The sequence below is a fragment of the Falco peregrinus genome, chromosome 4 (assembly GCF_023634155.1).
Source record: "Falco peregrinus isolate bFalPer1 chromosome 4, bFalPer1.pri, whole genome shotgun sequence".
Taxonomy (NCBI): Eukaryota; Metazoa; Chordata; class Aves; order Falconiformes; family Falconidae; genus Falco; species Falco peregrinus.
In genome coordinates this window covers 37,431,450-37,454,723 of record NC_073724.1, presented here as the reverse complement: position 1 = coordinate 37,454,723, position 23,274 = coordinate 37,431,450, and positions in this window count along the sequence as shown.

The window sequence follows — 23,274 nt, the reverse complement described above, 5'->3', positions numbered from 1 at the left end:
ACTTTGGAATACTTTTATTTTCCTTTGTATTTATTTTAGAGATGTAGGGCATTCTGTTTTCAGAACTGCTGGGAAAATAAGATGAAAGTGACCTTTGGGGAAACAATTTTTTGTAGGCTTTTTGTTGGTCTTCAAAATTATATCTCTTTGGAATAGATATTCAAGAATTCTTTTTGTCAGTTAATTGAATTCAATATAATATTTTCAAAAGTTCTGTGCTCTGAAGTATTTCAGGGAGTTTTTTTCTATTGATTCTAAATGTGTATGCAGTGTGCAAGAGTGTTGCAGTCACATGGACACAAAATAATGTTGATAGAGCATGAAAATGAAGTAGAGGTAAGAAAACTGAACAGGAAAAAAACACAAAACCTAAGAACAAAGAAGGCAAATGCAACCATGTTAAAGGTATAGCTCAGGGAGTGTCTTGTGATCCTTATTGACATGTGCACCCCTTGCCTCTGTTGTGGGTCCATTTTGGGATGTTTTTACTATCTTTCTGCATACTTAGCTTTATTTAAGAGAAAAGTAGGGCCTGCCAGCAGAGCAGGGGCTTTGATGCACCCTAATAAGTGCTCACCAATTTAGGATAATGTATAGCACACCACAAAGATACAAAGGATAGGACCCATTTGAGCTAGGGGCAATTTAGCTGTAGCATAAGTGTGTCCTGCAAATCTCACGTGCTGTTATTCACTAGAGTGGCTGTGCACCTGATGATTGTGCCTGAAGTCTTATTGCACTGATAGAAGAAAGTAGCAAGATGTAGGAAAGTACTTAATCACAATCAATGAACATATGATTAAATCCCACTAAAGGTACGGGGAATTACATGATTAAGTGCTTTTCTGTTTCAGAAAGGAATTTAAGCACACTTTTATGTAGCTTCTAGAATAGTTTCAGTAGGCAACTGTTTTCCTTATAAATGCAAGGCACATAGTCTTTCTGTATTAGAATAGAGGCAATTTGCTTTATTTTATTTAATTTAGGTGCAGACTTGGGAACTTGGCACATTATGAATAAAGTCTTTGAGCAAGGTTTAAGAGTCTCTATATGATCAGAAGTTCGAATAGAACAAAGAATGGACAGAAAAGAATTTCAGACTTAAATATTTGAAGTAGAGAACAAATGGTAAAAAATTTTTCTCTGTGACAAGTCAGAGCCAAATGTTTTTATATTTAACACCTGTCTTTTCCTCTGCTTTTCACAGCTAGAGGCAGAGAAGCGTAAAGACTGTGAATACATATGACTGAGAAAATATTTTAATATATTGAAAGAAAACTAGCCTGCCCCAGTTGTGTAATTGCTGCAGTGTAGATTTACTAGATTGGGTAGTATTTGTTTTTTTGTCAAGAATGATGGCTAAGTGTCAGACTTTTCAAGTCTATTCTGTTCTGTTCTTTCCATTGCTTCCAAGTATCTCCAAAAGGCTTCTGTAATCTGAAACACTAGGAGATGTCTATCTTTTTCTCCTAACACTGTTTTCTGTAAAATCCATGTCAATAGTTGCTCATGAAAAAAATAATTTTACAGCCTCTGAGAATGCCAGGCATAGTAAAGAAGGCATCCAAATTACTTTGTGTAGTAGTGTTTATATTATCTTTTAAAAGGCATGAGAAATGGTAATGGAATAGGCCTAATTTCTAGTTTTGTTTCCTTAAGCATACCCTCTTATCTTGTGCATACCCCTGATAGGAATTTTGAAGACTCTGGTAACAAGTTCACTTGAATTCAGTTAGAGATGAATACTACAGTTGCTGCTTGCATGGGAACAGCCCTGTGGCATAACTCTGCCCTCCGCTTTCCCCATTCATGAGAAGAGGTTTCAAAGCAGACACAAGGAATAAGGAATTTATATGCGAGAGACTTTAAATCCAAGAAATTGTCCCTCAGATACATTTCTGAAGCAGTCCTGATTTTCAGTGCTCCTGATAGTGGAGCTTTGGCAGCTCTATGGATTCAATTGCAGTGTTGAAAAATGGGATATTTGGAATTTTGTTCTTGTTTTCCTTCAAAAATAAGAAAAAATAATGCAAGATGATGAAGAAATTAAAATAAGTTTTTTGTGTTTTGGCAGTAGAACGTACAAGCACCTTGTACTATGTATCTTGCCATGTAGCGCTTCTGAGCAAGTGTCTCTCTTAACAGATCTTCACTTCCTCAATTAGGCTTTTTAGTTCTTGAACTGATCAATATATTCCTGATTAGAAGTGGTTGAAAGGGTAGTACATCAGTCTTTAGATTCATGCCTGCAAAAGCTAGAACACTTTTTTACCACACATACTCTTATAGCAAATGTGAATTGGCTTATCTTCATTTCAGTGCATCCGGGCTCCTGTGGGTGGTTTTATTCCTCCCTTCCTCCCTCCCTCCCTTCCTCCCTCCCTTCCTTCCTCCCTCCCTTCCTCCCTCCCTCCCTTCCTCCCTCCCTTCCTTCCTCCCTTCCTTCCTCCCTCCCTTCCTCCCTCCCTTCCTTCCTCCCTCCCTTCCTCTCTCCCTTCCTCCCTCCCTTCCTCCCTCCCTCCCTTCCTCCCTTCCTCCCTTCCTTCCTTCCTCCCTCCCTTCCTCCCTTCCTCCCTTCCTCCCTTCCTCCCTCCCTTCCTTCCTCTCTCCCTTCCTCCCTCCCTTCCTCCCTCCCTCCCTTCCTCCCTTCCTCCCTTCCTTCCTTCCTCCCTCCCTTCCTCCCTTCCTCCCTTCCTTCCTCCCTTCCTTCCTTCCTCCCTCCCTCCCTTCCTCCCTCCCTTCCTCCCTTCCTTCCTCCCTTCCTTCCTTCCTCCCTCCCTCCCTTCCTTCCTTCCTCCCTCCCTTCCTCCCTCCCTCCCTCCCTTCCTTCCTCCCTTCCTCCCTCCCTTCCTCCCTTCCTCCCTTCCTTCCTCTGTTTTGTACTGCATTTGATTCCAAGTAAAAAACTTTTTATTATAAAAGGAAAGGGTGCTTAGAACTTCACAGACTAGAAGCATTAGTTAAGTTTTTGGGAGAGGACTTTCTCTTGCTTGTTTCTCTGCAACACCTTGCTTTCATAATCTGAACAGCACCATTGAAAATCTGCTGAAAGCTCTGAAAGGCGAAAGAAAATAGTACAATGACTTTCTTGGTTTTCAGAATATCATCGTTAGGACAGCTTGTAGTGCTTAGATAACTGTTGCTTTCTATTCTTTTTAACCACTGTGGTGTCTAGCAGTGTTAAGGTATGTATAATTTCATGCGGAGACAGTCTTGAGCTTCTACACAACTTCTTAATATTTGTCAGCAATGTTTTTCTCCATTTTTATATTTTTTTTTCAAGCTGAATTTCTTCAGTATCTCCAACTCTTACCTTACAAGAATACATACTTGTACCACAAGCAGATCCAAATAATACTTGGCAATTTTGAAAACATCTGTACAACATATTAAAAATTACACCACAGAGACAGCAATATTAAGTAGGTCCCTTTCTTCTTCATTTAGGTGGAGAAAAAACTATAGTGTGAGGTAATTAAGATTTTAAGGCTTACTGCACATTTAAACTAATTTACATGTGTTCTTTATAGACTTGTTTCTTAATGATGTGAAACTTCTTTTTCTTAAATTTCTATTTGTCTATCCTTACCCTCCTGCAGGCAACATTGCTGAATAATTTCTACCAGATCTTACTGAAGCACGAGGTCTGAAAGGTGTTCAGTTTTGACAAGCTTAATGAAATTGTTGGCCAAAGAGAATGAAGAGACTATCCCTCGGTGAGAGAAAGGCAGAAATGCCAGCATATGCTTTACTAGACATCAGTGAATCGACACTGGAAAACATCATCATCACATGGATTCATAGAACAACTGGCTTCAGGATCAAAGCCTGATATGCTTTCTGAGAAACACTGTGGATGAAAGACAGAAAAGTGAAGCCTAGTTGTACAAAAAGGCTGTAGAGTTAGCGTAAAACATTTTCAACAATCAGTTTTCATAAGCCTGGAAGGAGCTTGTTTAATCAGGTTGCACCTTTTACTTGATGTAACTGTTGTTAAGATTATAGGCTTTTTACAAAAAAACATGTAGAAACTGAAAAATGCAATTTTACAACTGAAAGAAACATTTCTCTTAAAAATCAGAGTATGTCTTTTATTGGTTCTGCCTCTTACATAATGAAATAAATTAGTTTCTTTTGTGACATACCTAAATACATAAAAGGAGTATGTTTTAAAAGATTTGGCTTATTTTTCACTTTACCCAGGAGATGAAATTTAAGATGCTAATAGTTTGGAATATATCACTTGGAGAACATATGACTTCAATCATTTCTGGTCTTGGCTTGTGCTTACGGAATTTTAACTGAAAAGCTTTGCATGTGTTCCTCCAGCAGATTTTTATGTTAATTTCTGGGGTTTCTGCATCAGTCATGTGGTTTTGATTTGCACATAGGTTTTCTTATTTATATGTGCTGGTGTCCAATCTAACTGCACTTACTTGTCAATGCTATTCATCTTCATCTTTCATATTCAGAAAAACTATATCTTCTGGAGTTTTTTTTAAAAACCCAGCTTTTACTTCTTTCATTGTAGTGTGTGAACCATATGAGAGTATGTGCTGTTCCATGAAATGGTAGTCCCAACACTTTGAGTTGAAAGGCAACTCAGATACATATGAAAGCTGTGATGTCCTATGTTACATCCAAGGCAAATGCCTTTAGAGTTAGCAGTCCAGTGCTGGAAAGCTAGAGGTCAGGTCAGAGCTGGTAGCAATCTACAGCAGATTTTTTTCTTTTAGAGCTGTAGAAGTGTTATGGAATTACACAAAAATACTTAGGACTATACAGGACCTCCGAAGTAAGCAAAACTAATCATCTGCCATCGCAGATGCTGCACAACGTAATGACTTTCTTAACCCTAAAGAGGACACTATTAAAAATAATAATGGGTTTGGGTTCATTTCTTTAAAATGTTCAGTGATGGGAACTGGAAAGTGGTTTTACATCCCAAATGTTCAAAGCTCTAAGAATTACAAAACTTATAATTTCCATAAAATATACTTACACACATTTTGTATTTCTTTCAAATATGCAAATATTTTCCTTTGTTTTAAATAGCTCTTCTGTCTTGATGGTATTTTTTCTGAGATGCATTTTTACGGAGCAATCGTGGTCCACCTTCTCTTTTCTTTAGCAAACTAAATGCAAAAGTATTAAAAAAAATATGAAACAAATCTTTACTAATACCTCGTCTGATATTTCCCCTTCAGTCCTATTACAGTTACATGTTGCAGTCCTTCCCTTTAATACTTTCTTTTAATTCATAACTTGCATCTTCTTCAATTGAACCAATATTTCACAAATTTTCACAAGACAGTATGCTGAAAGTGCAGAGATGGAGGAATTGCTACATTTCCATCGTCTATAAAGCTTATTAAAGTCAGCTAAGCCAATTACTTTTTGGTAAACTATATTATATTTTTTCCCCATTGCCCCTTTACGTCTGAGTTTGTATTGTTTCTTTCAAAATTTGTTCCAAAAATTTGCATACTTTAGACATCATATTACCAGATGTGATAATTCCTCAATCAACCACCTTTGTCCTTTTTTTCTTGTTGAAAATTCTTTACCCTTTTATATTGACTATTCCCAGACTTGACAGAGTAAAGATTTTTGTTACCATTTGTTTTCCTGTCTTTCAGGTTTCTGCTGGGTTCCTTGAGGGTTTTTTTTCCTTTCTGACATTGTCATTTCAACACCTCTGTTCGCATTATGTATCTTGCCTTTATGCCTTCAAAGCATTCACAAGGAAAACTAAGACTATTAATTTGATTTTGGAGACATGCTTCGATTACTCCTGCTAGTTCATTGCTTAGGAGCTCCACTTTTTATTGTCCATTTTTGTTTCTTTAACTGTTTCTTTTATTTCTTTGTAAGGTCTCAGCTCTCAGCTTGACTTCTGGCAATTCTTGCTTTAGCCCTACATTTCTTGATAGCTAAGATATAGCTTGCTAATTGGTGCTTTTCCTGTTCATAAACCCAAAGCTTATTCCTGATATTTTTATTGGAGTGATTAGGCTGGGTGTCCTTTCCTCCTCCTTTTCTTTTCTCCTTTTTCTTCTCTCTCTTTTCTCCTTCCTTGACATACAGATTCTTGAGAGTCTTAGGTCTACAACTGATGGAGGTTTCAGGCTTCCATCATTCAAATCTTTGCACTTTTTGGCACAGTGCAATGCATCCATTCATTTTCTTAGCTTATAAAATTTAATCCTTTCAGAATGCCAGCTGTAGTACTGTTTATCTTCCTTTTTAATTCAAATTGAGTCAAGTCATAATTATTCTATCAAAGCTTAAAATCTGTGCTGTGATTTTTGGAGTATCCTCCATATTTAAGAATTTAAAAGAAAATTACCTTTTATTTTTTCAGTAAGAATTTAGGGGAAAACCTTTTATTTCAGCCAGTGGTTGATGGCACCTGATGTTAGATAAAATTCCAACAAGTGGGCAGCGCGTTGCTCAAACTTCAACCTAATCTGAAGCAGAAGGGTAATAGCAGGGTATATCGCATTCCTGCTTTGGAGACAATCAGTGACCAGCTAATATGGTTCTCCAGTTTCTTTACTATTATTCTTCTGTATAAAAGAGAGAGGAAGATAATGACAGCAAGCAAATGTCTAATACATATTCATTCAAACTGCTTTCCAGAAGATGTGTAAAATGAATTTATGGATGTTAAGGAACAAAGAAAGTAGCTTCATCCTCATTAACAACCATCTCTTCTAAGACTTATTCTGCCAGATGTACTGTAATAACAACCTTTTAAGGTTGTATTTCCTTACATCTAGTTATCTACTCTCCACTTATAAAAATTCTTCTTTTTTCTGCATAATCTTATTCATAGTCTTCCAGAAAAAAAATATTATTCTATCTTCATCCACATCTTCAGATGCCTTGCAGAGTTTTAATAATCTCTTTATCTTTATCCTCTTTAATTAAACTCAGCACATATTGAAGTCAGCTTGTTTTGAAAACCTTCAGTTCCTTCATATTACAACAGTGCCAATTTCTTCCCTGTTCTTTTCTGTTTATTTCAAAACCAGATTTAAAAGTTAGTTATACTTTCCTGGCTGGCAGTGTTCCAGAATACTAGTAATGTTCCAAAATTGATTGAATAGATCTGTCATTCTAGAGATGAAATTAAATCAGAAATGCATCTTTCTAACTGTTGCTTCCTTAATTTCCTTAATCTGCAACCATGCACAGGAAACAGTTCCCAGTGCAATTTTCTGGAACACCGAGATCTTTAAAAAATGCATAAGGAGCTCAAGGGACATGCAACATGTGGCACTGCAGAGTGACTCAAGCCAAAACTAACATCCCTGCAAGAAGTTTAATGCATGAGAAAACAAGTAGAATTTAAGTGAAAATTTAACATTCTGTTTTCAGTATTTTGATTAGGAAATTAACAAATTGTCTAACAGCACTTCTTGGAACTCAATGACATGAATTTAAGAAGAGTAGGAAACATGGTATAAACCTCATGACATTAATTACAGGACAATGGTATCATTAACAGTTATTTAATTATTGTAAGCTGCTAATCAGTAGTTTGTAATTTAGCAGATACACTGCTTTGCTATGTTCTGGATGCTGGCCACTAGATAAGGCCCACCATGTACCGATAGATCCTTCTTGCAGGGGAAAAGTGTGGCTGACACATCTCCAGATTCTCAGACTGCTGCTCTTCGTACCACCACGGGAGCCCACGGGCTGTCCCAGTGGGGCTGACTGCTTCCATTACCTCCGTGCTGTACACACCTACTTAGCCTCAAACGTTAGCAAGCAGGTTGTGTGTTAGGTTCCTGACATGTTTTGTAAGAAAGCCTTAAACAGAGCAATTCTGGTTTGTAAATCTCCGGGGATGATGTTTCTATATTTAGCCAAAGTACCTTTCTGAGCCACATAAATGAGACATAAAAGGAAAGATCCCAGACGGTGAGGAAGACTCTCTTAGAGTCTTCCCCCATGTGGAGAGCCCTTAACATTGATGTCTCCACAGCACTGTTCTACATTTTCCTCCACTTTTAAAATATGCTATTAGAATAAGTGCACAGTATCACACACTGGTTTAGTTTTTGGTTTAAAGGATGAATATACTTCTATCAGCACATATTAAAAGCTTGTTCTGCTTAAAGAACATTATTTTTCTGTTATGGTGTCTATTGAGTTCTCTTTTGCCTGTTTGAAGTCTGTGAGTCTCTGAGTCTGTTAGGGTTAGAACTTCTAGAGTGTTTCTTTTTCTTTTTCCTGCACTTCATATATGGATCTAATTGTCTTCTGATTAGAGATAATCCAGTCTCATTCTAGCTGGTAAATTGGACCAAGACATCTATTTCTGTTATCATCCAAGGAAAGTCTGGTAGCCTTACCCCATATTTTTTCTTTTGAATCATATGAACATTGTGATATAAAAGCTATATTGTATTCATAGCGGTTTATTTCATACCTCTAGCTTATTTCAAATGTAGTTTTGCTCCCCCCCACCCCCCACCCCTGCGATGATAAAATACTTTAGATGGATATATTTAAAGTACTTCAGAATACTGAGGTCAAAAGATCAGCAACTGTGCTGTATCTTAGGAAGGAAAAAGCACAATTATTCTGTAGCAATACTGGATCTTCAGTTTACCATGTTTTCATATTATTGCTAGAAATTAGCAATTATACTGATGCCTCTGAGTAGTGAACTTAAGAAAATTGAAACAAAACAACCATGCACTTAACAAGAAGAGTCCCGTTGCCTCCCAGGGAATTTAAATTTCATCTGCTTTGAAGAATGCTCTACTGTTCAGCAGTTTCAGCCAATCAGCCTACATGGGTGATGGCGGGCGGCGGGGAATGTCATTTTTCTTGAACCAATCTATAAAATAGTCTTCGGACTGCCACACTTGAATAAAGTGGTAATACTTGCATACTTTCCAATTCACATCATGATTCAATCATCTCCATGTATTCTAGTCTAGGAATAAGTCATAGAGAAGAGACTGAAATAATTTGACCTACAATTCAACAGAAGAACTGGGGTATTGAATCTGTTTCCCAGGAAATCTGAGAAAATATTGAAATAGAAATACATGTAATACCAAAAATGTTACACAAAAATAATAACTAAAAATTATTCAGGATGGTTTCTGCAGTACAGAGTGTGATATTTTCCTTAAAAAGTATCAGACACTTAGCCTATAGCTGTTAGTTGGTCAATAGTCCACCCTTTTGAATTTTTTTTTTTCATAAATTAGGAAACCATACTAAAATATTCTGCAATCTGCTGCAGAATTGTAAGCTAACAATTCCTGCATTGTAGGTCACATAGAGCCATGAGAAATTTTGTTCCTCGAGTGAAAACTGTAATTTTTATATGTGAGCAAGTGTTATGTACAGGCAAAAATTCTACATTTCTTGCCTTTCAGATATGGGATTTTCAAAGAAAGCTTAGAAAAGGGCTTTAGGGTCATTCCGACAAAAAGAATGCAGGAACTGTTACTCTGTTCCTGCTCAGAGACAATTTTTTCCATTACCACACAGTTCAGAATAGATTTGTTGCAACTTTTAAAAGAAAGGCTGATTTTTTGTCAGTTCAGGTGAAGTGGTAAAGGGGAAGGTGACTCCAAGATGTCTTTCTGGGATTAATTATCCCTCTCATCTATGAAAAAATGTTTAATGCTCAAAGTGGTAGCAAAGAGCTTAAAAATGAGAAGCTTCTTTGCAATGTATTCAGAAATCATCAGCTGTTTGCCTGTTAATGTCTCTCCCTTTTTGTAGATGAATGAAGCTGGGTTAATTAGCATTGATAATATACAGCTGTGGGCTGGCTTCAGGGGCGGTGGGTTGGCTGATGTAGATAAGGTGCAGCTGTGGCTGGTTCTGTTAAGTGGTTGAGAGCCAATCAAGAGAGAGCAGCTGAGGGAGAAGCAGAGAGAAGAGAGAGAAGCCACACCCTAGATGAGGCAAAGATAGCAGAGGGAACATATAAAGAGTATGCTGGTATGAGATGGTAAAAGACCTTGTTGCAGCTTGATAGACTGGAGAATGCTGTGACACCTTTTAGGTAGAATTTAGGTAGCTGTGTAGCAAACTGTTTCTTAAGCCTGTCATCCAGCAACATGTTCTGTCACATGTGAGGTCATGCAGTGACACTTTTAACATTTTCTAAGGGAAAGAAAAGGAAAAGAATTGTAGTCAGCAGGGGGTATTTTTTCTTTTTACAGGCAAGTACTATACAGTAAAAACATGTTTTTTCAATTTTTTTGAGAGCAAGGCATATTTGGGAACATCCACTGATGCTAACTTGTGTATCAGCTCCCAGTGGCCTTGGTGGAAATTGTACATGCTGATCAGTGACAGCACATCTTTCAGAATCGCCTTTTAGAATTAAAGGGAAATAAATTATAAGGAGGTAAAATGTTTCACCTCGTGTACAGCCCTTCTCACTACTTCAGAAAGTTCAAACGATTTTGGCAATGTTGGAGATCCAATCTCATTACGCTGCAATTCCTCACAGCTTAGGAAATTCCACATTTCTCCTGTCCTAAACCTGACATTTCATTAAATGAAGATAAACTACACACACATTAGCAGCTTGTATGTGTATTACTTTACCAGCCTGTTTCAATTAAAATGAAGGTTAGACGCAAGACATTTCAGAGTTTTTATGCAGCATACTATGATTCTCAGATTACAGCCAAAAATACTGTACTTGCTGTATTTTTACAGAAAAATAAATGATCATCTGTACACATGAAAAACAATGACAATTTAGTAAAGAGGAGATATTGTCCACTCTAATGAATTAGACTTCTAAGTTTGTTGCACCACCTTTCATCATGCATTTTTGCTCATTTTCTTCAGCAATGTAGAACAGGGAGTGATTTCAGTAGAATCCATGCATACATGTAGGTACACAGTTTTGAAGTGTAAAATAATTTATGATTACACTTTTCTGCATTTTTAGTTTATGTGTTTCAAGGAGAAATTAAGAGGAAAGAAATAATTATTCATTTTGAAAATTGTTTTCTCATTTTAAATTTTGAAAATTATTAATTTAGAAAATGTATCATAGATTCATATTATGGTTCAGGTTGGAAGCAATCTTAAAGATCACCTAGTTCCACCCGCGCCCCCTGCCATGGGCAGGGTTACCTTCCACTAGACCAGACTGCTCAAAGTTTCATCCAGTCTGGCCTTGAGCAATTCCAGGGATGTGACATACTTGTGTGTAAGTATGTATATATTATTTCCTTCACACATATGCACAGACTGTAATGTATATTTTGAGAGAGAACATGTATGTGTGCATCTGCGAGTGACAGGGTGCCCATATGTACAAAGACTTTCTAAATTTTGACGACTCTGTTTTTCAATTTGTCTTTTGAAACTACAAAAGATTTTTAATGCTTCTCTTTGTTAAGTTCACAAAGCAGTAAGTAAATTTAGGTTTTGGATTTGAATCTAGAAAATGAAATGGAAATAAAACGCATTATGGAATGTCTTTACAACCTGTGCTTTATGTTGCATTACAAGCTCTCTGGTTTAGTTTGATGACTGTTTCCATAATGAAATTCTGATATTTCTTTCCCCAAATAGGGTGTTTTCTCTACTTGGATAGCTTTAAGACTGTGGTGTCTCTTTTGATTAGAAGTTAATGTCTAATTTTGTGAAATGCATCCTTAAACACAGAATTTCTTTGCTCTGTAACCTTCATTTTTGAATCCAGACTTCTTCAGGAGCACTGCACTCTCCATTGTGCTCAGTATACACCTTACCAAGGCTGCAGATAGTATTGATTAGTTTTCCAGTTGATCAGCCAGATCAGAACGCTGCGGGGGGGTGGGGGGTGGGGGAGGGTGAGGGGGGGAATGTCTTCAGACTAAATCATGTTTTCATTCCTTTATTTTGATGATAAAAAATTTAATATAAAATGAAATATGTTATTTTTAGGCATGTTTGAAAAGAGTAGAAGTCAAGGGCTGAATAGTCAAGCGTTGCCAATAAAGAGCTATATCATGTTCCTGTGTCAGTGTTTCAAGAATGAGGAGACCGTGATTATGGCAGCTGACTTTCCTTCTTCACCTAACATACAGGCTACATGCAGTCCCACACTACTGTCCATCTGCCTGAAGCAGGTGATTGTAGTCATTTAGCAATCCCTTGAAAGGGTTTGAAAGAGGGAGAAAGGTAAGGAGAAAAACACTTGAGAGGAATAAATGACCTCAGTCTTCAGTATGATTGCTGAGAGCTGGGAACCAAGATTTATTTAGGGCAAAAGCCATCATACACTGTGGATGAGCTTGTACTCAAAATCCATGACTACTCAATTTAAAGTAAAAACCATGCAGGCACAACTAAATCGTTTTAGCAAATTTATTCACATATATGAAAGCAATGTATTATTACATATTTATATAGCACATATATTACATATTATATAATACTGATGTATTGTATTACTGTATAATAATTGTTATATAATTATATAACATCTTTCTATAATATAATGTATAGAATACTGTGTGATCATGTAATATAATTATGTAGTATTATACATACATGAAGAAAACTCAAAGCAAGTATAGTAGTTTTATGCATGTTTGGATTGCTCTGAAACCAACTAGAAAAGAGTTCAGCTTTTAGAAATCCCTTCAGATGAAGGAGTGTGGAAGAGTTAACAGTGCCGAATCAGTTCTGATTCTGGTTTCTGGAAGTTTTCTCCTACCTAGTCTCCACACTTAAACCTGTTATTTTAATCCTGAAACATGTTAGGGAAGTACAATTTCTGTCTGCTTTCCGTAGTCTTCAGAATGGAGAATTCTCTTTTGTTGGCCATAAAGTCTTGTAAAATCCTAATAACTAGGAGACAAAAACTGTCTTCCCACGAGTCTGTAGCAAAAAGAAGTCATTGGACATCCATCTAAGGACTCTGTGGGAGGAAAGGTATCCTCCCAAGCTTCCTCGGTATTTTCACCTTCTGTTGCCTGTTGCTGCCTCCCTACACCTCTCAAAGAGCCCCTGGGAATGCAGAGGATGTATTGTACAAAACACATTTCAAACCCAACAGATCAGGTTAAACCATGTATATATGACATACCTGAAGTACAGCTCTCAAAAATAAGAAAAAAGCTTTCTCAGTGTCATGGACTTTCCAAATACTGATTCTTTTACCAGTGCTACTTGACCCTGACAATTTTCTTCAAACTCACAGCAGCTTGTACAGCTTACAGCTGATTTCCTACATGTGAAACCCCTTCTACTACTTCAGCAAGACGTAATAGATTGCATGGGACATAGCTGAAAGTCAGCATGGAGCTAAATCTTTCCCCTGCAGGCAGTTAATCAATGGAGACCACTGGAGGACCTTCAAGGGAAGCAGTTCATGGTTTTTTGTCTCAGGAGAGTGGCTCCTGAAGTGAGGGGCACTAGAGCAGTGTGCAGGTTACAGGTCCCTGGGGACTACTGGTCCTCCTCACATCAACACCAGTTTCCCACTTTCCCTAACCTGCGGCTCCTTGGCAGTCCCTGCTGTCTTCAGCAGGATGACCCTGCCAGCATGTAGTATCTTTTTTCTGGAGATGCACAGAAACCTAGGAGCCAAGTTAATTCTGTTTCAAAAGATATTTGAGATGGCAGAGAGGAGGAGAGATCTCTCCACACACCACAGAAAATATTTACTGTTCACTTTACACAGGTTTCTATTTCCCTGCTTACAAGAAGTGGAAGTGACATAAATTAAGACAGCTCATAAACTCATTCTGGCCTGAAGTCAACAGGCAAAGATTGGACTTTGAATGCTTGGTCTAAACAGTGATTATTTTTTTTTTTCCAGGTGAATGTAATCTGGTTTTAACATGCCCTTCTTTGTTATGCTGCCAGATGGTGTTTAGGTGTAGTAGATGAAGTCAGACTACCCATGTCATCCTTCCTTTTTAGTCTGGCATGAATATATTGAACGCCAGTTCTTGATAACACTCAGCTGCTGGATTAAAGATGCCTTTGACATTTACTGTCTCTCAGAGGCATGAAAAGCCAGCATAATCGCACCAGACAAATAGCTGATAGTTATTCACCATATCATCAGCTGAGTCATTTTGTGCTGTGACTCCTTCTGACCTCATAAGGTAACTGAAGCTGGTATTTGTATTACTTGAAGAGAAACTTCTAGTGAACACCTTGAACACTTCCAGAGTGGCACAATTTAGCACATCGTTGTGGTTATCAGCCTACTCCATAACTGCGCTTTGGAGATCAATGTTCCTGAGCTACCCGGGAGGTATAAAACCAGGTTTATATGAAGCTAGTCTGCAGCTAGCCACAAGTAAGAAATAATATCTTAAGAGTAGGTCAGTTTTTTTAGGGGATTAAACACACTCAGGATCCCAAGAGAATGCAAGAATTACAAAATAGCAGATTCTTAAAGGGTCTCATCCACTGCCACCTGCAGTAAAATGAAACATATACTCAACTTGCATCACTTCCTTTTCTGTTAAAAAAAAAGACTAATTTTCATTCCCTTCTTGGTGGATCAAGGTCCATCTTGCCCTGGTATTGCCACACTTCTCTATCTGCATCAGCAAATCTTGTAACACAGTAAGATTGGATTTATAAAGCCAAAGAGTGCCGAGGCAGGTTTACTTTCAGTCACTCTGGTGTCCACCCACAGACTGAAACCATACTACCAGTTGGACCACATTAGGTACACCTTCAGGACACAATTTCTGGTTTAGTTTCATCCAAAAGGAGTGCCGGCAGCGGGCTCCAACAGCCCTGCCTGCTGAGAACCAGCCTGCAGTAGGTGGGCATGACACACTGCAAAAGTCCTCCCTTGATCCAAAAAGGGCAACTCAGATGCCAGCAGTGGGAAGGACCACAGCAGAGCCACCTGTTCGGTCCTGTACAGGCTGGGTTATGCAGGACAGGTGGTGGTGATAGTCACTCCTTGCTCCCCTGGGGAGTGGGAGCAAAGGCTGGGCCCCAGGGTCCCACAGGCAGGGCAGGTGGGCAGCTCCCCCACCATGGGCAGGGTGGCTGATTTCTTTTGCGGTCTCTCAACCCCAAGGCACACATCTGATCTCTCATCTGATTGGGAAAGGATCCCAAGGCACTTACAAAACTAAAGGCTGTAAATTGCTGGAGTTTTTCTCCAGCTGAAGTGATAAGTACACTCTGTCCAAATAATTTTGCCATAAGGTTGTATCTGAGCACACTGTTCTCCCCTTCTTGCCTTTGATTGCTGCACAGCACTGCAGTGAAATGTAAACACTTGCTCCATTTTTTTGCTAAGTGCAAACCAGACTTTACTAATACTGTTTTTAAATGTGGAAAGTACTTTAGGGCTTTCAGGGGAAATACAGTTGGGCCAAGCTATGATGCCTTAGTTGAGCGATGCATGACCTGACTGACGAACGCAGATCTCTTGCTATTTTTATGTATTCTGTGGAGGCTATTTTTTGCTACACATATGTTTTGTGACATGCTGTTGCATTCTGAAGTAATTATTTACTAGAAAGTTAAAAATATTCCTGCAGGGTATAATCATACAGGTGGGGATGACCACTACAAATCTTCCTACAGAAGCTTCTGGAGAAAGCCAAAGATTACCTCGGAGACCATATTTCCTTTCAGATTGCAAACCTGTACTAGACCTGCCTGGAAAGTAACACTAAAAGCTGCTTCCACTGCCTACCTCCAGATGTATCTGAAGCCAGGGAGCAAAGTAAGAGCAACTAAAGCAAATGTTTTCTCTCAAAATATATGCCAATGCAGGATTACTCAGGAAATTGGGTGATCTTGGCAGAGGGTCTTTATATAGTATTGTTTTGGGCAAAGCAGCGTGAGATGTCTGAGGCTGAGAAAAGCTTGAGGAAAACTGGCATGTGCCCCTGAAAGAAATCTTAAGTTGCTTTGGGGTCACAACACAGACTGAAAGTTAGAGCTGGGAGAATCACCTAAACTCTCAAAAGGTGCTCAGTTTGAAAAGACCAATCTATTGTCACTATAATGGTAAACGGTAACCTGAGTTAATATTATCAGTTATCTGTTAGAATCATAAAATTCCTCTAACTAGTCAAGTCATAGCTAGGGATGCTTTTCTTATCATATATTGCACTGCTTCCTACTACAAATAACAAATCACTTTGTTGAATGGCATTTTGTGGATTTTTGTGGATAAAACTGTAGCCCATATATTTGATATAAAATCTCTTTGATTTACACAAGGCTTATTTTTTATTTTGACTAAGGTGAAGCTGTCCTGTATTTTTCATTTAGAATTTTAATTGGACTTCATTTGAACAAAATTTTAAGGTTCCATACTAAAGATTTTAATACAAAATGTACCTGCATGTGTATCAGAAATCAAGTGATATAATTTGCCATTTCTTAAGCAATCCAATGTTATCAATATGTGTATATGCATCCACACATATATAGGAGTAATTACTAAAAAATATGAGGGTTTTTTGTATATATAATCAGGGTCATTTTATGGAAAATAACTTAAGAGTTACATTGAAAGAATAATTTAATCCTTACTTTCCTTTTATGGTTGATAACATCATAACATGAAAGGGAACCTAAGATCTTTTTCAAAGCAACATTATTAGCAATAACACTACATGACAATGCTGGTTGTATTAGCAGTAAATCTGTATAAAAACCCAACTTTTTACTGTCCTGTTCTGAATACTGTACCTAAATTCTTATTCTGCTCACCTATACAGCACTTTATATTATTACATTGTGCTTGCCAGTAATGCATTATAGTAAGTGTTTACCGGTTTCCCACACACTGCTCACATTTTCATAATCTTATTTCTCATGGCTCCTCGGAGTATGCAAAGAATGCCTTATTTTGGTAAGCAGGTACTTTTCAGTGTACTTGATGCTCTTTCTTTATATATGTTGGACAACATCACAAACCTTTACTCACTACTACTTCAGTTTTACAGTTCCTACAGGAATTGATTTGGCAGTCTCAGACTCTACTCTCCACCTTAAGATCAACTCTGGCATATTACTTAATAATAAAATGTTCAGTTATGCCAGTATAAGATTATTAAAGGGATTATTCAACTTGAACCTTCAGGTGTATCCTAGACCACTGTACATTTAAACACTGCCTAGTGCTAGTTAATGAGAAGATAATTAGGACAAGCTTTGTATATTCATGTTCATGCAATCTCCTAATGCACTCATGGTCAGGTTTATCATTTAAATGTGATAATGAAAGGCATGAATAAAGCCATTTGTGTTTGTTTGGATGGCAAGGTGCTTTGCAACCATGCCAGCATGTGGTATTAGTGAGAAATCCTATACAATTTTTTCCTAACTGCAGAAAAATAGACTAAATATGTCATGTCTTTCAAACAAGAAGCATTATGCCTTCTTTAAAATGTTTCCCTTGAGTTTATCAGTCTTTTTTCTCATGTCCCGCCTCAGCAACCTGGTTTTCATTCATGAACTCACCATATAAAGAAACAGGTATTCTTGGTAACAGTGGGATGATTTTACATGGTGATGCATTGGCAGAGCTGTATAATATCCAGCAGATGCTTATGTTAATTCCTTTTTCTGACCAGGCTTACACAGTTTCATCAGTTCTTCCCTTCTCCAGAGGGACTACTTTTATACAGCATACAGTAATGCTAGCTCCTGAGATACCGCTAGCTGTGACTGCTTTTGTATGTTCCTGGAAAAATATTCTGATTCATTACGCGTGGATTTTTTTTTTTCTTTATGACAGATAGCACTAGATGACCATGAAATAGTCTTTCTATCTAAACGCTGCAGAAATGTCCAACAGTATAAAAAATATCCACTGCTATTCAGGAACAGGAGGAAATTATCAACATCGTTATTTTTATTTTCCAAAGACTGAATGCAAATTGTTCTCAGCCTAGAAGAATGGCATGAACTTAAAGTTTGCCTTGTGAATATATTCATCAGTACTTTTTTACCTAAAAATTGTAACTGGATAATATCCAGATATTGGCTAGAACCGACAGAACTCCAGTAAGTAGAACAAGTATTGCTGCATATGGGAAGAACTATTGGGTATGACTTTCTCAGTGTGAATTTGCAGTGCTCACAGGTCTCTTTTCCAGTCCAGAAGACTGGGCTTTGTGCTTTAAACTTTTCATTTTGAAATTACCAGAAAGTTTTGATACCTGAGCTCCAGGAGAACAGAGGAGCTATTAATGAAAGCCTCTGGGTGAGATGCGTGCCTGATGGTTGTATGGACCATACCATGGGTGTGGGGGACTATGTTTCACCCTTCTTCCTAGGTTTCACCCTCTACCGTATTTCTATCTCCTTAGTTTTTCATCTGGTATTGAAAACCAAGCAAAGTCATGTGGGTAATGAGGAGGAAGAAGCTGTTGATAGGATAGTTGGTTGGACTATGCAAAGGTGGACATCAATACTAATGACTTATTTTAGAAATGCTAAAATGCCTTCTTTCAGCCTTTTGTATAAAACACTTTCTACTGGTGTTTTTGAATAGCATATTCTGTTTAACTTTTAGTAGTCAACTTCAAAAGGTTATACAACCTTAAAAAAAAATTCCTCAGTTTCTAGATTATTGAACTGTTTTGATGATCAAATATTTTTCAACTATTTTAAACATTCTTCATAATTACAAAAAAAAACCCCAACAAACAAACTCAAACAAAACAAACAGGACAGACTGTGTTATGACTGGTCTTGAATTATCTTTTGAAGTACATAAATAGTGGTTTCGCTTCCCTATTTGCTTACATTATTTTTTAATATATGAAAGTAAATGACTGATTTTTAGCACATATGACTTGAATCTTTGTGCAACCTGCTCTTGGTGAACCTATTTTAGCAGGGAGCTTGGACTCGGTGATCTCCAGAGGTCCCTTCCAACCCTGAGCATTCTGTGATTCTGTGACTGTCTAAACAGGAATTATAATTTGATTCTTCTTTCAAAAATTGTTATATTTATTATCGGTATTTAGATTGCAGGTTTTTACAGATGTTATAGCCTTGAATTAGAATAACTAAAGCTGCCTTCTCTGATCTGCCACCCTAGGTAAAAATAAGAATGCACTAGTTTTCTACATGCTTTTTCATCTCACCCATTTATGCATAGTTTTGAATCCATCATAAAGTTTTACTCATTTAAATTCCTTACAATCAAAAAAAATGTATTTCCTCCTATCAGGGTTGTGAAGAGAGATGCAATCTATAAATCATCTTGGGGTGTTTTTTTGTATTTGAGTATTTTCTGGTCTCTCCTCTGAGGATTAAAAATCACGTTTCAGGGCAGGCCATTAAGTATCATCTATCTATCTGAGAGATTTGTAGGTGCAAGAAAAATGGTGGTTAGACTTGATCAAGGAAAGAACTACAGAAAGAAGAAACTCAAATTCTCTGTTATTTCTGTTCTGCTGGAAGTTAGGGATGGCTGTAGCTTTCATTTAAACTTAAATACATTGCATTTCACTATATGAATCATAACATCCAGTACACTTTTATGATAAATTGGGAAGGAAAGAAGAGCTTGACATTGTGCTTTCACAACTTGCACATTATTTCCTTTTTTTGACTGGCTTAAAGTAGAAGATGGGAAGCAAGGCTTCTCTAGGTTAGCAGAGTTTTGTTGGTAAGGCAGACCTAATAATAGAATTAAGGCTGTCAAAGCTAGTATTTCTAGTTGTTAAGAAGTATTTGATGTGAACACTGCTAGTACCTAAACAAACATTTTCTAAACTTTAGTAGGAATGGATAAGAAATGATAGGTCCCTCAGGGGGGGACCTTAATGTTCTTTACAACTACCTGAAAGGAGGTTGCACACAGGTAGGGGTAGGTCTCTTCTCCCAGGTAACAAGCAATAGGACAAGAGAAAACAGCCTCAACTTGCTCCAAGGGAGGTTTAATTGTATATTAGGAAACATTTCTTCACTGAAAGGGTGGCCAAGCATTGGAACATGCTGCCCAGGAAAGTGGTAGAATCACCATCTCTGGAGGTGTTTAAAAAATATGCAGTGTTTAGTGACATGGTTTAGTGGTAGACTTGACAGTCCTGGGTTAATGGTTGGACTTGATGTTGAAAGTCTTTTCGAACCTAAATGATTCTATCATTCTATAAATGCAGCAGAAGATAACAACATGGAAAAACAAATTAGGATTTGGTTTTGTCAGTAAAGTCTCAGTGCTCTATCAGAATTATTAAATATTTGTCTCCATTGTTTGTTATATACCTGAGAATAAAAGACAGCAATAGGACTTTTATCTTCTGCTGCACAATCTTTGGAAGCGGGATGAAGCAAAGCAAGAGACTGGGTCCAAAATCTATGCAGTTAAAGTGACAGCTCAGAGTCACAGCTGATTCAGAAATACAAGTAGGTTTTTAAAATATTTTTTATTTAACATACTAAAGGCAGACACAGTGCATGAAACAAGTACTATGCATAATCAATTATTATTTTACAAACTTCTGCTTTATTAAGGTACATGTACAGTTATTAAGTTCCCCTATTAAAATGAATTCTCACAGCATTGCTAGATATCAACAGTACTATCAAACATTGTGTTTGTGTACCAAGCATCATTATGAACTCAATATTCACTCCCTTCCTGATACCTAAAATAGCTGACAGCTTCTGACATTCTAGTCTCTACTGAATAACAAATATGGAGTTTTTCATATACATCGTTCTCAGTACTGTCCTAATTGTATTTTAGCCATATCAACATAAAAAAATATGATTTTATTATGAGTTCACTGTGTAGCTTTATAGAGTCAAGGAGAATGAGCTGAAAAATGAGCCTCTGGGCTTGAAGTGAAGCTTAGTGGTCTATTTGACAAGTGAATTTGGAGAAGCTGTCAGAGCCAGAGTACTGCTGAGTTATTGGTACTTACCAGACCTGCTCTATGTTTTTTCCTGGGGACAGTAGAGTGCAAGTTCAGCAGAACTTGGTGAGAATAAAGGGGATGTTATGATGCTTTTTTTTCTGCTCAACTAGCAGGCACTTGGGGATGACACCTTTATTCAAGAACAGTACACACTGTATTGCAGCTGCAGCCTAATATCTGCAGTGACCATCCAAAGATCGGGATACCGCAGAGGCTATGGCAGTCTGACCTTTGGTCTTACCTGGCAAGCCTGATTCTTTACAGGGCACCATGCAGAGCAGGCTGTGGCTCTGAGACCTGCAAAACCTCCCCAGACTTCAGTTGTGTGTGCATCCCCAGAACGTGGGAGGAAGAGAAGCTGGCATGGGACTTCTGGATGTGGGGATCAGATATGTCTTAGACATAGGCTGTGTGACTCCTTCCACTCTTAACATTAGTTTTCAGCAGCTCCAAACCTGTGCTGGCCCACAAGCAAGGAGCAGGATGGCAGAGTGCTTTGGACAACACCATACTTTGCCTTTCTTGGGAGGCACTAGATCATCAAGCAGCTTCCAAGGGACATGCAAGTGGTGAACTGCTAACTGGCTGGGGAGTACTGCTTCAGAAAAAGAAACATTACAAGGAAGTGTCCTTGCTTGCTTTATATTAACTGAAAACTTGAGGGCTAATTTAATTTCAAGGAAACTATCTCCTTAAAAATGGAATTTGGATTTCCCTTTGGCAGAGAGACAGAAAAATAATTTGCCTGTTGGATACTGACCTCTCAGGCTAGTGCCAGGTTATCCCTCTTGGTTTCTTTCAGAAACAATAATCAGCAAGATCAGGCTTTGACTGGAAAAGAAACATAGGTCTTCCTGTGAGGCATAGTAAGAAGTGCTTAAGTAGCCATGTGGCATATGGAACTGACCTTTTCTTGCTGTCTTTTTCTTTCTTTCAAAGATGTACAGCAGAGTATGGAAAGCAAACAAATAATTAAATTGCATTGGTTCTGTGCATTTCTGCGTGTTAATGTGTCTGTTTGTTGGTTGAGTTCATTAAACTGCAAGCTTAATACCATCTAGATTAGAATCAGAAGTAGGCATGACACCTCTTGAAGTTAACAAAAAGTTTAATTTCCGTTCTTGTACAATTCGCAATCAGTAATAGTTATCTACTAACACATACTTTGTCCTGACATATGTCAACTTGGGTGTTTTTAATTATGTTTATTTTGCTATAATTATTTTTGGAATAGATTAGGTTGAAGACTTATTACATTGACTAATAACTTGTATGAATATATTCATTTAACACTGCTCCAATTTTGCTTTGCTGATCTTTCTTAATAATAGAAAAAATGTATTATAATGAAGAATTTTAATATTTTTGTCACTCCCTGGTGATCACTGATGTATTTGAACTGTTGGTAGGCTAGCTTGGAGTTTGATAGTTAGGATGTGGAGGGAGAAGAGGTTTCCAGTCCAGAGTCATCAGACCTACATAGATTGCTGAGACCACGATTTCTTATGTTGATTAACATTATCCAACTTGGTTTGCTAGCAGAAGACCAGCAAAGTAAACTTACTCTGTCTTAATCCATCTGTTACCTCTTGCCGTCTCTTGGGGAAAGTGACTGTCTTTCTGTTCTATGACTACATGTTGGTTTAGTGCAGTGAGGTCCTGATCTATGAAAAGGTCTGCAAGATACTTAGTAACACAGAGGAGTAAAAACGCTGTTACCACCTTCTCACTGAAAACAGCGTAGACATAGGTCTCGCACTGCTTGCTTTTGTCTCCTTGGACCAAAAAAAAAAGGCTGCAAGTGTGCTGTGCCCGTGGTACCTACTGCAGGTGGCCACTCATTCTGCACAAAGCCTTCAGTTTCACTCTTATCATCACACAGAGGAGCAGCAGTGGGCAGAGGCACGGTTCTTCAGCCTATAAATCGTTTATTAGACACAAGGATAGATTGCATGAGGGACCAACCATGAGAAGCACTTTGTCCTGTGAGGAGTTACTCTAGGAGTATCTAGCCAATCCTTTCTACTTCCTCCTGCTACTGTACAATATACCTTTCCTCCCCTGTTTCTGAATAGCACAGTTGCCAATCTCACCTTTAGTCTTGCACTTGTGCTTAGCCATGGCTGTCCCTCCGCTGAAATGGACAGAGCATGCAAACAGTTCAGTTGCATCTGCAGACAGGTCCAGAAGCAGCGCTACCTGTAAGTCACGTTTATGCATCTATCAGTCTCGCTGTTAGAGGAATCCTTTCCTCAGCTTGGCCTCCGTTTTATATGAATTTAAATGAAAGCAGAGAAGTTGCTAAGATGCTAACTTTTCTCTTTTACTGTGCTGTAGGGAGTACAATGCAAGGAAATAGTCAGATTATCCTTTACTAGATATGACTGGCGAGACCCATTAATAT